Source organism: Gobio gobio (genome assembly GCF_949357685.1).
Source record: "Gobio gobio genome assembly, chromosome: 2".
NCBI lineage: Eukaryota > Metazoa > Chordata > Actinopteri > Cypriniformes > Gobionidae > Gobio > Gobio gobio.
In genome coordinates, this window is record NC_137098.1 from 78,849,703 (window position 1) to 78,862,181 (window position 12,479).

The 12,479-nt window shown below is 38.5% G+C and overlaps 1 protein-coding gene across 1 annotated transcript in view; it reads left to right on the forward strand.

The window, feature by feature from the left end:
- LOC307118822 (uncharacterized protein) overlaps window positions 1-12,479 on the forward strand; it is a gene marked incomplete at its 5' end in the record, with an annotated part of 43,492 nt that overhangs the window by 19,839 nt on the left and 11,174 nt on the right. The gene's annotated exons all lie outside the window — the stretch shown is intronic.

Genomic DNA, 12,479 nt, shown 5'->3' on the forward strand with positions numbered 1-12,479 from the left:
AGCCAACAAACACAACTCCTTCAACATCTACATCAGAACATACAACTACAACTACAGCTCGACTTACAGCTACAACAACACAACTTACATCTACAACTGAGCCAACAAACACAACTCCTTCAACATCTACATCAGAACATACAACTACAACTACAGCTCCACTTACAGCAACAACAACACAACTTACATCTACAACTGAACCAACAAACACAACTCCTTCAACATCTACAACAGAACATACAACTACAGCTCGACTTACAGCTACAACAACACAACTTACATCTACAACTGAACCAACAAACACAACTCCTTCAGCATCTACAACTGAACATACAACTACAACTACAGCTCCACTTACAGCAACAACAACACAACTTACATATACAACTGAACCAACAAACACAACTCCTTCAACATCTACAACAGAACATACAACTACAACTACAGCTCGACTTACAGCTACAACAACACAACTTACATCTACAACTGAACCAACAAATACAACTCCTTCAACATCTACAACAGAACATACAACTACAACTACAGCTCGACTTACAGCTACAACAACACAACTTACATCTACAACTGAGCCAACAAACACAACTCCTTCAACATCTACAACAGAACATACAATTACAACTACAGCTCGACTTACAGCTACAACAACACAACTTACATCTACAACTGAGCCAACAAACACAACTCCTTCAACATCTACATCAGAACATACAACTACAACTACAGCTCCACTTACAGTAACAACAACACAACTTACATCTACAACTGAACCAACAAACACAACTCCTTCAGCATCTACAACTGAACTTACAACTACAACTACAGCTCCACTTAAGGCAACAACAACACAACTTACATATACAACTGAACCAACAAACACAACTCCTTCAACATCTACATCAGAACATACAACTACAACTACAGCTCCCCTTACAGCAACAACAACACAACTTACATCTACAACTGAACCAACAAACACAACTCCTTCGACATCTACAACTGAACATACAACTACAACTACAGCTCCACTTACAGCAACAACAACACAACTTACATCTACAACTGAGCCAACAAACACAACTCCTTCAACATCTACAACAGAACATACATCTACAACTACAGCTCCACTTACAGCAACAACAACAACACAACTTACATCTACAACTAAACCAACAAACACAACTCCTTCAACATCTACAACAGAACATACAACTACAACTACAGCTCCACTTACAGCAACAACAACACAACTTACATCTACAACTGAACCAACAAACACAACTCCTTCAACATCTACAACTGAACATACATCTACAACTACAGCTCCACTTACAGCAACAACAACAACACAACTTACATCTACAACTGAACCAACAAACACAACTCCTTCAACATCTACAACAGAACATACAACTACAACTACAGCTTCACTTACAGCAACAACAACACAACTTACATCTACAACTGAACCAACAAACACAACTCCTTCAACATCTACAACTGAATATACAACTACAACTACAGCTCCACTTACAGCAACAACAACACAACTTACATATACAACTGAACCAACAAACACAACTCCTTCAACATCTACAACAGAACATACAACTACAACTACAGCTCCACTTACAGCAACAACAACACAACTTACATCTACAACTGAGCCAACAAACACAACTCCTTCAACATCTACAACAGAACATACAATTACAACTACAGCTCGACTTACAGCTACAACAACACAACTTACATCTACAACTGAGCCAACAAACACAACTCCTTCAACATCTACATCAGAACATACAACTACAACTACAGCTCCACTTACAGTAACAACAACACAACTTACATCTACAACTGAACCAACAAACACAACTCCTTCAGCATCTACAACTGAACTTACAACTACAACTACAGCTCCACTTACAGCAACAACAACACAACTTACATATACAATTGAGCCAACAAACACAACTCCTTCAACATCTACAACAGAACATACAACTACAACTACAGCTCGACTTACAGCTACAACAACACAACTTACATCTACAACTGAACCAACAAACACAACTCCTTCAACATCTACAACTGAACATACAACTACAACTGCAGCTCCCCTTACAGCAACAACAACACAACTTACATCTACAACTGAACCAACAAACACAACTCCTTCAACATCTACAACAGAACATACAACTACAACTACAGCTCCACTTACAGCAACAACAACACAACTTACATCTACAACTGAACCAACAAACACAACTCCTTCAACATCTACAACAGAACATACAACTACAACTACAGCTCCCCTTACCGCAACAACAACACAACTTACATCTACAACTACAGCTCCACTTACAGCAACAACAACACAACTTACATATACAACTGAGCCAACAAACACAACTCCTTCAACATCTACAACAGAACATACAACTACAACTACAGCTCGACTTACAGCTACAACAACACAACTTACATCTACAACTGAACCAACAAACACAACTCCTTCAACATCTACAACTGAACATACAACTACAACTACAGCTCGACTTACAGCAACAACAACACAACTTACATATACAACTGAACCAACAAACACAACTCCTTCAACATCTACAACAGAACATACAACTACAACTACAGCTCGACTTACAGCTACAACAACACAACTTACATCTACAACTGAGCCAACAAACACAACTCCTTCAACATCTACATCAGAACATACAACTACAACTACAGCTCCACTTACAGCAACAACAACACAACTTACATCTACAACTGAACCAACAAACACAACTCCTTCAACATCTACAACAGAACATACAACTACAGCTCGACTTACAGCTACAACAACACAACTTACATCTACAACTGAACCAACAAACACAACTCCTTCAGCATCTACAACTGAACATACAACTACAACTACAGCTCCACTTACAGCAACAACAACACAACTTACATATACAACTGAACCAACAAACACAACTCCTTCAACATCTACAACAGAACATACAACTACAACTACAGCTCCCCTTACCGCAACAACAACACAACTTACATCTACAACTACAGCTCCACTTACAGCAACAACAACACAACTTACATCTACAACTGAACCAACAAACACAACTCCTTCAACATCTACAACAGAACATGCAACTACAACTACAGCTCGACTTACAGCTACAACAACACAACTTACATCTACAACTGAACCAACAAACACAACTCCTTCAGCATCTACAACTGAACATACAACTACAACTACAGCTCGACTTACAGCTACAACAACACAACTTACATCTACAACTGAGCCAACAAACACAACTCATTCAACATCTACAACAGAACATACAACTACAACTACAGCTCCACTTACAGCAACAACAACACAACTTACATATACAACTGAGCCAACAAACACAACTCCTTCAACATCTACAACAGAACATACAACTACAACTACAGCTCGACTTACAGCTACAACAACACAACTTACATCTACAACTGAACCAACAAACACAACTCCTTCAGCATCTACAACAGAACATACAACTACAACTACAGCTCCACTTACAGCAACAACAACACAACTTACATCTACAACTGAACCAACAAACACAACTCCTTCAACATCTACAACTGAACATACATCTACAACTACAGCTCCACTTACAGCAACAACAACAACACAACTTACATCTACAACTGAACCAACAAACACAACTCCTTCAACATCTACAACAGAACATACAACTACAACTACAGCTTCACTTACAGCAACAACAACACAACTTACATCTACAACTGAACCAACAAACACAACTCCTTCAACATCTACAACTGAATATACAACTACAACTACAGCTCCACTTACAGCAACAACAACACAACTTACATATACAACTGAACCAACAAACACAACTCCTTCAACATCTACAACAGAACATACAACTACAACTACAGCTCCACTTACAGCAACAACAACACAACTTACATCTACAACTGAGCCAACAAACACAACTCCTTCAACATCTACAACAGAACATACAATTACAACTACAGCTCGACTTACAGCTACAACAACACAACTTACATCAACAACTGAGCCAACAAACACAACTCCTTCAACATCTACATCAGAACATACAACTACAACTACAGCTCCACTTACAGTAACAACAACACAACTTACATCTACAACTGAACCAACAAACACAACTCCTTCAGCATCTACAACTGAACTTACAACTACAACTACAGCTCCACTTACAGCAACAACAACACAACTTACATATACAACTGAACCAACAAACACAACTCCTTCAACATCTACATCAGAACATACAACTACAACTACAGCTCCCCTTACAGCAACAACAACACAACTTACATCTACAACTGAACCAACAAACACAACTCCTTCAACATCTACAACAGAACATACAATTACAACTACAGCTCGACTTACAGCTACAACAACACAACTTACATCAACAACTGAGCCAACAAACACAACTCCTTCAACATCTACATCAGAACATACAACTACAACTACAGCTCCACTTACAGTAACAACAACACAACTTACATCTACAACTGAACCAACAAACACAACTCCTTCAGCATCTACAACTGAACTTACAACTACAACTACAGCTCCACTTACAGCAACAACAACACAACTTACATATACAACTGAACCAACAAACACAACTCCTTCAACATCTACATCAGAACATACAACTACAACTACAGCTCCCCTTACAGCAACAACAACACAACTTACATCTACAACTGAACCAACAAACACAACTCCTTCGACATCTACAACTGAACATACAACTACAACTACAGCTCCACTTACAGCAACAACAACACAACTTACATCTACAACTGAGCCAACAAACACAACTCCTTCAACATCTACAACAGAACATACATCTACAACTACAGCTCCACTTACAGCAACAACAACAACACAACTTACATCTACAACTAAACCAACAAACACAACTCCTTCAACATCTACAACAGAACATACAACTACAACTACAGCTCCACTTACAGCAACAACAACACAACTTACATCTACAACTGAACCAACAAACACAACTCCTTCAACATCTACAACTGAACATACATCTACAACTACAGCTCCACTTACAGCAACAACAACAACACAACTTACATCTACAACTGAACCAACAAACACAACTCCTTCAACATCTACAACAGAACATACAACTACAACTACAGCTTCACTTACAGCAACAACAACACAACTTACATCTACAACTGAACCAACAAACACAACTCCTTCAACATCTACAACTGAATATACAACTACAACTACAGCTCCACTTACAGCAACAACAACACAACTTACATATACAACTGAACCAACAAACACAACTCCTTCAACATCTACAACAGAACATACAATTACAACTACAGCTCGACTTACAGCTACAACAACACAACTTACATCTACAACTGAGCCAACAAACACAACTCCTTCAACATCTACATCAGAACATACAACTACAACTACAGCTCCACTTACAGTAACAACAACACAACTTACATCTACAACTGAACCAACAAACACAACTCCTTCAGCATCTACAACTGAACTTACAACTACAACTACAGCTCCACTTACAGCAACAACAACACAACTTACATATACAACTGAGCCAACAAACACAACTCCTTCAACATCTACAACAGAACATACAACTACAACTACAGCTCGACTTACAGCTACAACAACACAACTTACATCTACAACTGAACCAACAAACACAACTCCTTCAACATCTACAACTGAACATACAACTACAACTACAGCTCCACTTACAGCAACAACAACACAACTTACATCTACAACTGAGCCAACAAACACAACTCCTTCAACATCTACAACAGAACATACAATTACAACTACAGCTCGACTTACAGCTACAACAACACAACTTACATCAACAACTGAGCCAACAAACACAACTCCTTCAACATCTACATCAGAACATACAACTACAACTACAGCTCCACTTACAGTAACAACAACACAACTTACATCTACAACTGAACCAACAAACACAACTCCTTCAGCATCTACAACTGAACTTACAACTACAACTACAGCTCCACTTACAGCAACAACAACACAACTTACATATACAACTGAACCAACAAACACAACTCCTTCAACATCTACATCAGAACATACAACTACAACTACAGCTCCCCTTACAGCAACAACAACACAACTTACATCTTCAACTGAACCAACAAACACAACTCCTTCGACATCTACAACTGAACATACAACTACAACTACAGCTCCACTTACAGCAACAACAACACAACTTACATCTACAACTGAGCCAACAAACACAACTCCTTCAACATCTACAACAGAACATACATCTACAACTACAGCTCCACTTACAGCAACAACAACAACACAACTTACATCTACAACTAAACCAACAAACACAACTCCTTCAACATCTACAACAGAACATACAACTACAACTACAGCTCCACTTACAGCAACAACAACACAACTTACATCTACAACTGAACCAACAAACACAACTCCTTCAACATCTACAACTGAACATACATCTACAACTACAGCTCCACTTACAGCAACAACAACAACACAACTTACATCTACAACTGAACCAACAAACACAACTCCTTCAACATCTACAACAGAACATACAACTACAACTACAGCTTCACTTACAGCAACAACAACACAACTTACATCTACAACTGAACCAACAAACACAACTCCTTCAACATCTACAACTGAATATACAACTACAACTACAGCTCCACTTACAGCAACAACAACACAACTTACATATACAACTGAACCAACAAACACAACTCCTTCAACATCTACAACAGAACATACAACTACAACTACAGCTCCACTTACAGCAACAACAACACAACTTACATCTACAACTGAGCCAACAAACACAACTCCTTCAACATCTACAACAGAACATACAATTACAACTACAGCTCGACTTACAGCTACAACAACACAACTTACATCTACAACTGAGCCAACAAACACAACTCCTTCAACATCTACATCAGAACATACAACTACAACTACAGCTCCACTTACAGTAACAACAACACAACTTACATCTACAACTGAACCAACAAACACAACTCCTTCAGCATCTACAACTGAACTTAAAACTACAACTACAGCTCCACTTACAGCAACAACAACACAACTTACATATACAACTGAGCCAACAAACACAACTCCTTCAACATCTACAACAGAACATACAACTACAACTACAGCTCGACTTACAGCTACAACAACACAACTTACATCTACAACTGAACCAACAAACACAACTCCTTCAACATCTACAACTGAACATACAACTACAACTGCAGCTCCCCTTACAGCAACAACAACACAACTTACATCTACAACTGAACCAACAAACACAACTCCTTCAACATCTACAACAGAACATACAACTACAACTACAGCTCCACTTACAGCAACAACAACACAACTTACATCTACAACTGAACCAACAAACACAACTCCTTCAACATCTACAACAGAACATACAACTACAACTACAGCTCCCCTTACCGCAACAACAACACAACTTACATCTACAACTACAGCTCCACTTACAGCAACAACAACACAACTTACATATACAACTGAGCCAACAAACACAACTCCTTCAACATCTACAACAGAACATACAACTACAACTACAGCTCGACTTACAGCTACAACAACACAACTTACATCTACAACTGAACCAACAAACACAACTCCTTCAACATCTACAACAGAACATACAACTACAGCTCGACTTACAGCTACAACAACACAACTTACATCTACAACTGAACCAACAAACACAACTCCTTCAGCATCTACAACTGAACATACAACTACAACTACAGCTCCACTTACAGCAACAACAACACAACTTACATCTACAACTGAGCCAACAAACACAACTCCTTCAACATCTACATCAGAACATACAACTACAACTACAGCTCGACTTACAGCTACAACAACACAACTTACATCTACAACTGAGCCAACAAACACAACTCCTTCAACATCTACATCAGAACATACAACTACAACTACAGCTCCACTTACAGCAACAACAACACAACTTACATCTACAACTGAACCAACAAACACAACTCCTTCAACATCTACAACAGAACATACAACTACAGCTCGACTTACAGCTACAACAACACAACTTACATCTGCAACTGAACCAACAAACACAACTCCTTCAGCATCTACAACTGAACATACAACTACAACTACAGCTCCACTTACAGCAACAACAACACAACTTACATATACAACTGAACCAACAAACACAACTCCTTCAACATCTACAACAGAACATACAACTACAACTACAGCTCGACTTACAGCTACAACAACACAACTTACATCTACAACTGAACCAACAAATACAACTCCTTCAACATCTACAACAGAACATACAACTACAACTACAGCTCGACTTACAGCTACAACAACACAACTTACATCTACAACTGAGCCAACAAACACAACTCCTTCAACATCTACAACAGAACATACAATTACAACTACAGCTCGACTTACAGCTACAACAACACAACTTACATCTACAACTGAGCCAACAAACACAACTCCTTCAACATCTACATCAGAACATACAACTACAACTACAGCTCCACTTACAGTAACAACAACACAACTTACATCTACAACTGAACCAACAAACACAACTCCTTCAGCATCTACAACTGAACTTACAACTACAACTACAGCTCCACTTAAGGCAACAACAACACAACTTACATATACAACTGAACCAACAAACACAACTCCTTCAACATCTACATCAGAACATACAACTACAACTACAGCTCCCCTTACAGCAACAACAACACAACTTACATCTACAACTGAACCAACAAACACAACTCCTTCGACATCTACAACTGAACATACAACTACAACTACAGCTCCACTTACAGCAACAACAACACAACTTACATCTACAACTGAGCCAACAAACACAACTCCTTCAACATCTACAACAGAACATACATCTACAACTACAGCTCCACTTACAGCAACAACAACAACACAACTTACATCTACAACTAAACCAACAAACACAACTCCTTCAACATCTACAACAGAACATACAACTACAACTACAGCTCCACTTACAGCAACAACAACACAACTTACATCTACAACTGAACCAACAAACACAACTCCTTCAACATCTACAACTGAACATACATCTACAACTACAGCTCCACTTACAGCAACAACAACAACACAACTTACATCTACAACTGAACCAACAAACACAACTCCTTCAACATCTACAACAGAACATACAACTACAACTACAGCTTCACTTACAGCAACAACAACACAACTTACATCTACAACTGAACCAACAAACACAACTCCTTCAACATCTACAACTGAATATACAACTACAACTACAGCTCCACTTACAGCAACAACAACACAACTTACATATACAACTGAACCAACAAACACAACTCCTTCAACATCTACAACAGAACATACAACTACAACTACAGCTCCACTTACAGCAACAACAACACAACTTACATCTACAACTGAGCCAACAAACACAACTCCTTCAACATCTACAACAGAACATACAATTACAACTACAGCTCGACTTACAGCTACAACAACACAACTTACATCTACAACTGAGCCAACAAACACAACTCCTTCAACATCTACATCAGAACATACAACTACAACTACAGCTCCACTTACAGTAACAACAACACAACTTACATCTACAACTGAACCAACAAACACAACTCCTTCAGCATCTACAACTGAACTTACAACTACAACTACAGCTCCACTTACAGCAACAACAACACAACTTACATATACAACTGAGCCAACAAACACAACTCCTTCAACATCTACAACAGAACATACAACTACAACTACAGCTCGACTTACAGCTACAACAACACAACTTACATCTACAACTGAACCAACAAACACAACTCCTTCAACATCTACAACTGAACATACAACTACAACTGCAGCTCCCCTTACAGCAACAACAACACAACTTACATCTACAACTGAACCAACAAACACAACTCCTTCAACATCTACAACAGAACATACAACTACAACTACAGCTCCACTTACAGCAACAACAACACAACTTACATCTACAACTGAACCAACAAACACAACTCCTTCAACATCTACAACAGAACATACAACTACAACTACAGCTCCCCTTACCGCAACAACAACACAACTTACATCTACAACTACAGCTCCACTTACAGCAACAACAACACAACTTACATATACAACTGAGCCAACAAACACAACTCCTTCAACATCTACAACAGAACATACAACTACAACTACAGCTCGACTTACAGCTACAACAACACAACTTACATCTACAACTGAACCAACAAACACAACTCCTTCAACATCTACAACTGAACATACAACTACAACTACAGCTCGACTTACAGCAACAACAACACAACTTACATATACAACTGAACCAACAAACACAACTCCTTCAACATCTACAACAGAACATACAACTACAACTACAGCTCGACTTACAGCTACAACAACACAACTTACATCTACAACTGAGCCAACAAACACAACTCCTTCAACATCTACATCAGAACATACAACTACAACTACAGCTCGACTTACAGCTACAACAACACAACTTACATCTACAACTGAGCCAACAAACACAACTCCTTCAACATCTACATCAGAACATACAACTACAACTACAGCTCCACTTACAGCAACAACAACACAACTTACATCTACAACTGAACCAACAAACACAACTCCTTCAACATCTACAACAGAACATACAACTACAGCTCGACTTACAGCTACAACAACACAACTTACATCTACAACTGAACCAACAAACACAACTCCTTCAGCATCTACAACTGAACATACAACTACAACTACAGCTCCACTTACAGCAACAACAACACAACTTACATATACAACTGAACCAACAAACACAACTCCTTCAACATCTACAACAGAACATACAACTACAACTACAGCTCGACTTACAGCTACAACAACACAACTTACATCTACAACTGAACCAACAAATACAACTCCTTCAACATCTACAACAGAACATACAACTACAACTACAGCTCGACTTACAGCTACAACAACACAACTTACATCTACAACTGAGCCAACAAACACAACTCCTTCAACATCTACAACAGAACATACAATTACAACTACAGCTCGACTTACAGCTACAACAACACAACTTACATCTACAACTGAGCCAACAAACACAACTCCTTCAACATCTACATCAGAACATACAACTACAACTACAGCTCCACTTACAGTAACAACAACACAACTTACATCTACAACTGAACCAACAAACACAACTCCTTCAGCATCTACAACTGAACTTACAACTACAACTACAGCTCCACTTAAGGCAACAACAACACAACTTACATATACAACTGAACCAACAAACACAACTCCTTCAACATCTACATCAGAACATACAACTACAACTACAGCTCCCCTTACAGCAACAACAACACAACTTACATCTACAACTGAACCAACAAACACAACTCCTTCGACATCTACAACTGAACATACAACTACAACTACAGCTCCACTTACAGCAACAACAACACAACTTACATCTACAACTGAGCCAACAAACACAACTCCTTCAACATCTACAACAGAACATACATCTACAACTACAGCTCCACTTACAGCAACAACAACAACACAACTTACATCTACAACTAAACCAACAAACACAACTCCTTCAACATCTACAACAGAACATACAACTACAACTACAGCTCCACTTACAGCAACAACAACACAACTTACATCTACAACTGAACCAACAAACACAACTCCTTCAACATCTACAACTGAACATACATCTACAACTACAGCTCCACTTACAGCAACAACAACAACACAACTTACATCTACAACTGAACCAACAAACACAACTCCTTCAACATCTACAACAGAACATACAACTACAACTACAGCTTCACTTACAGCAACAACAACACAACTTACATCTACAACTGAACCAACAAACACAACTCCTTCAACATCTACAACTGAATATACAACTACAACTACAGCTCCACTTACAGCAACAACAACACAACTTACATATACAACTGAACCAACAAACACAACTCCTTCAACATCTACAACAGAACATACAACTACAACTACAGCTCCACTTACAGCAACAACAACACAACTTACATCTACAACTGAGCCAACAAACACAACTCCT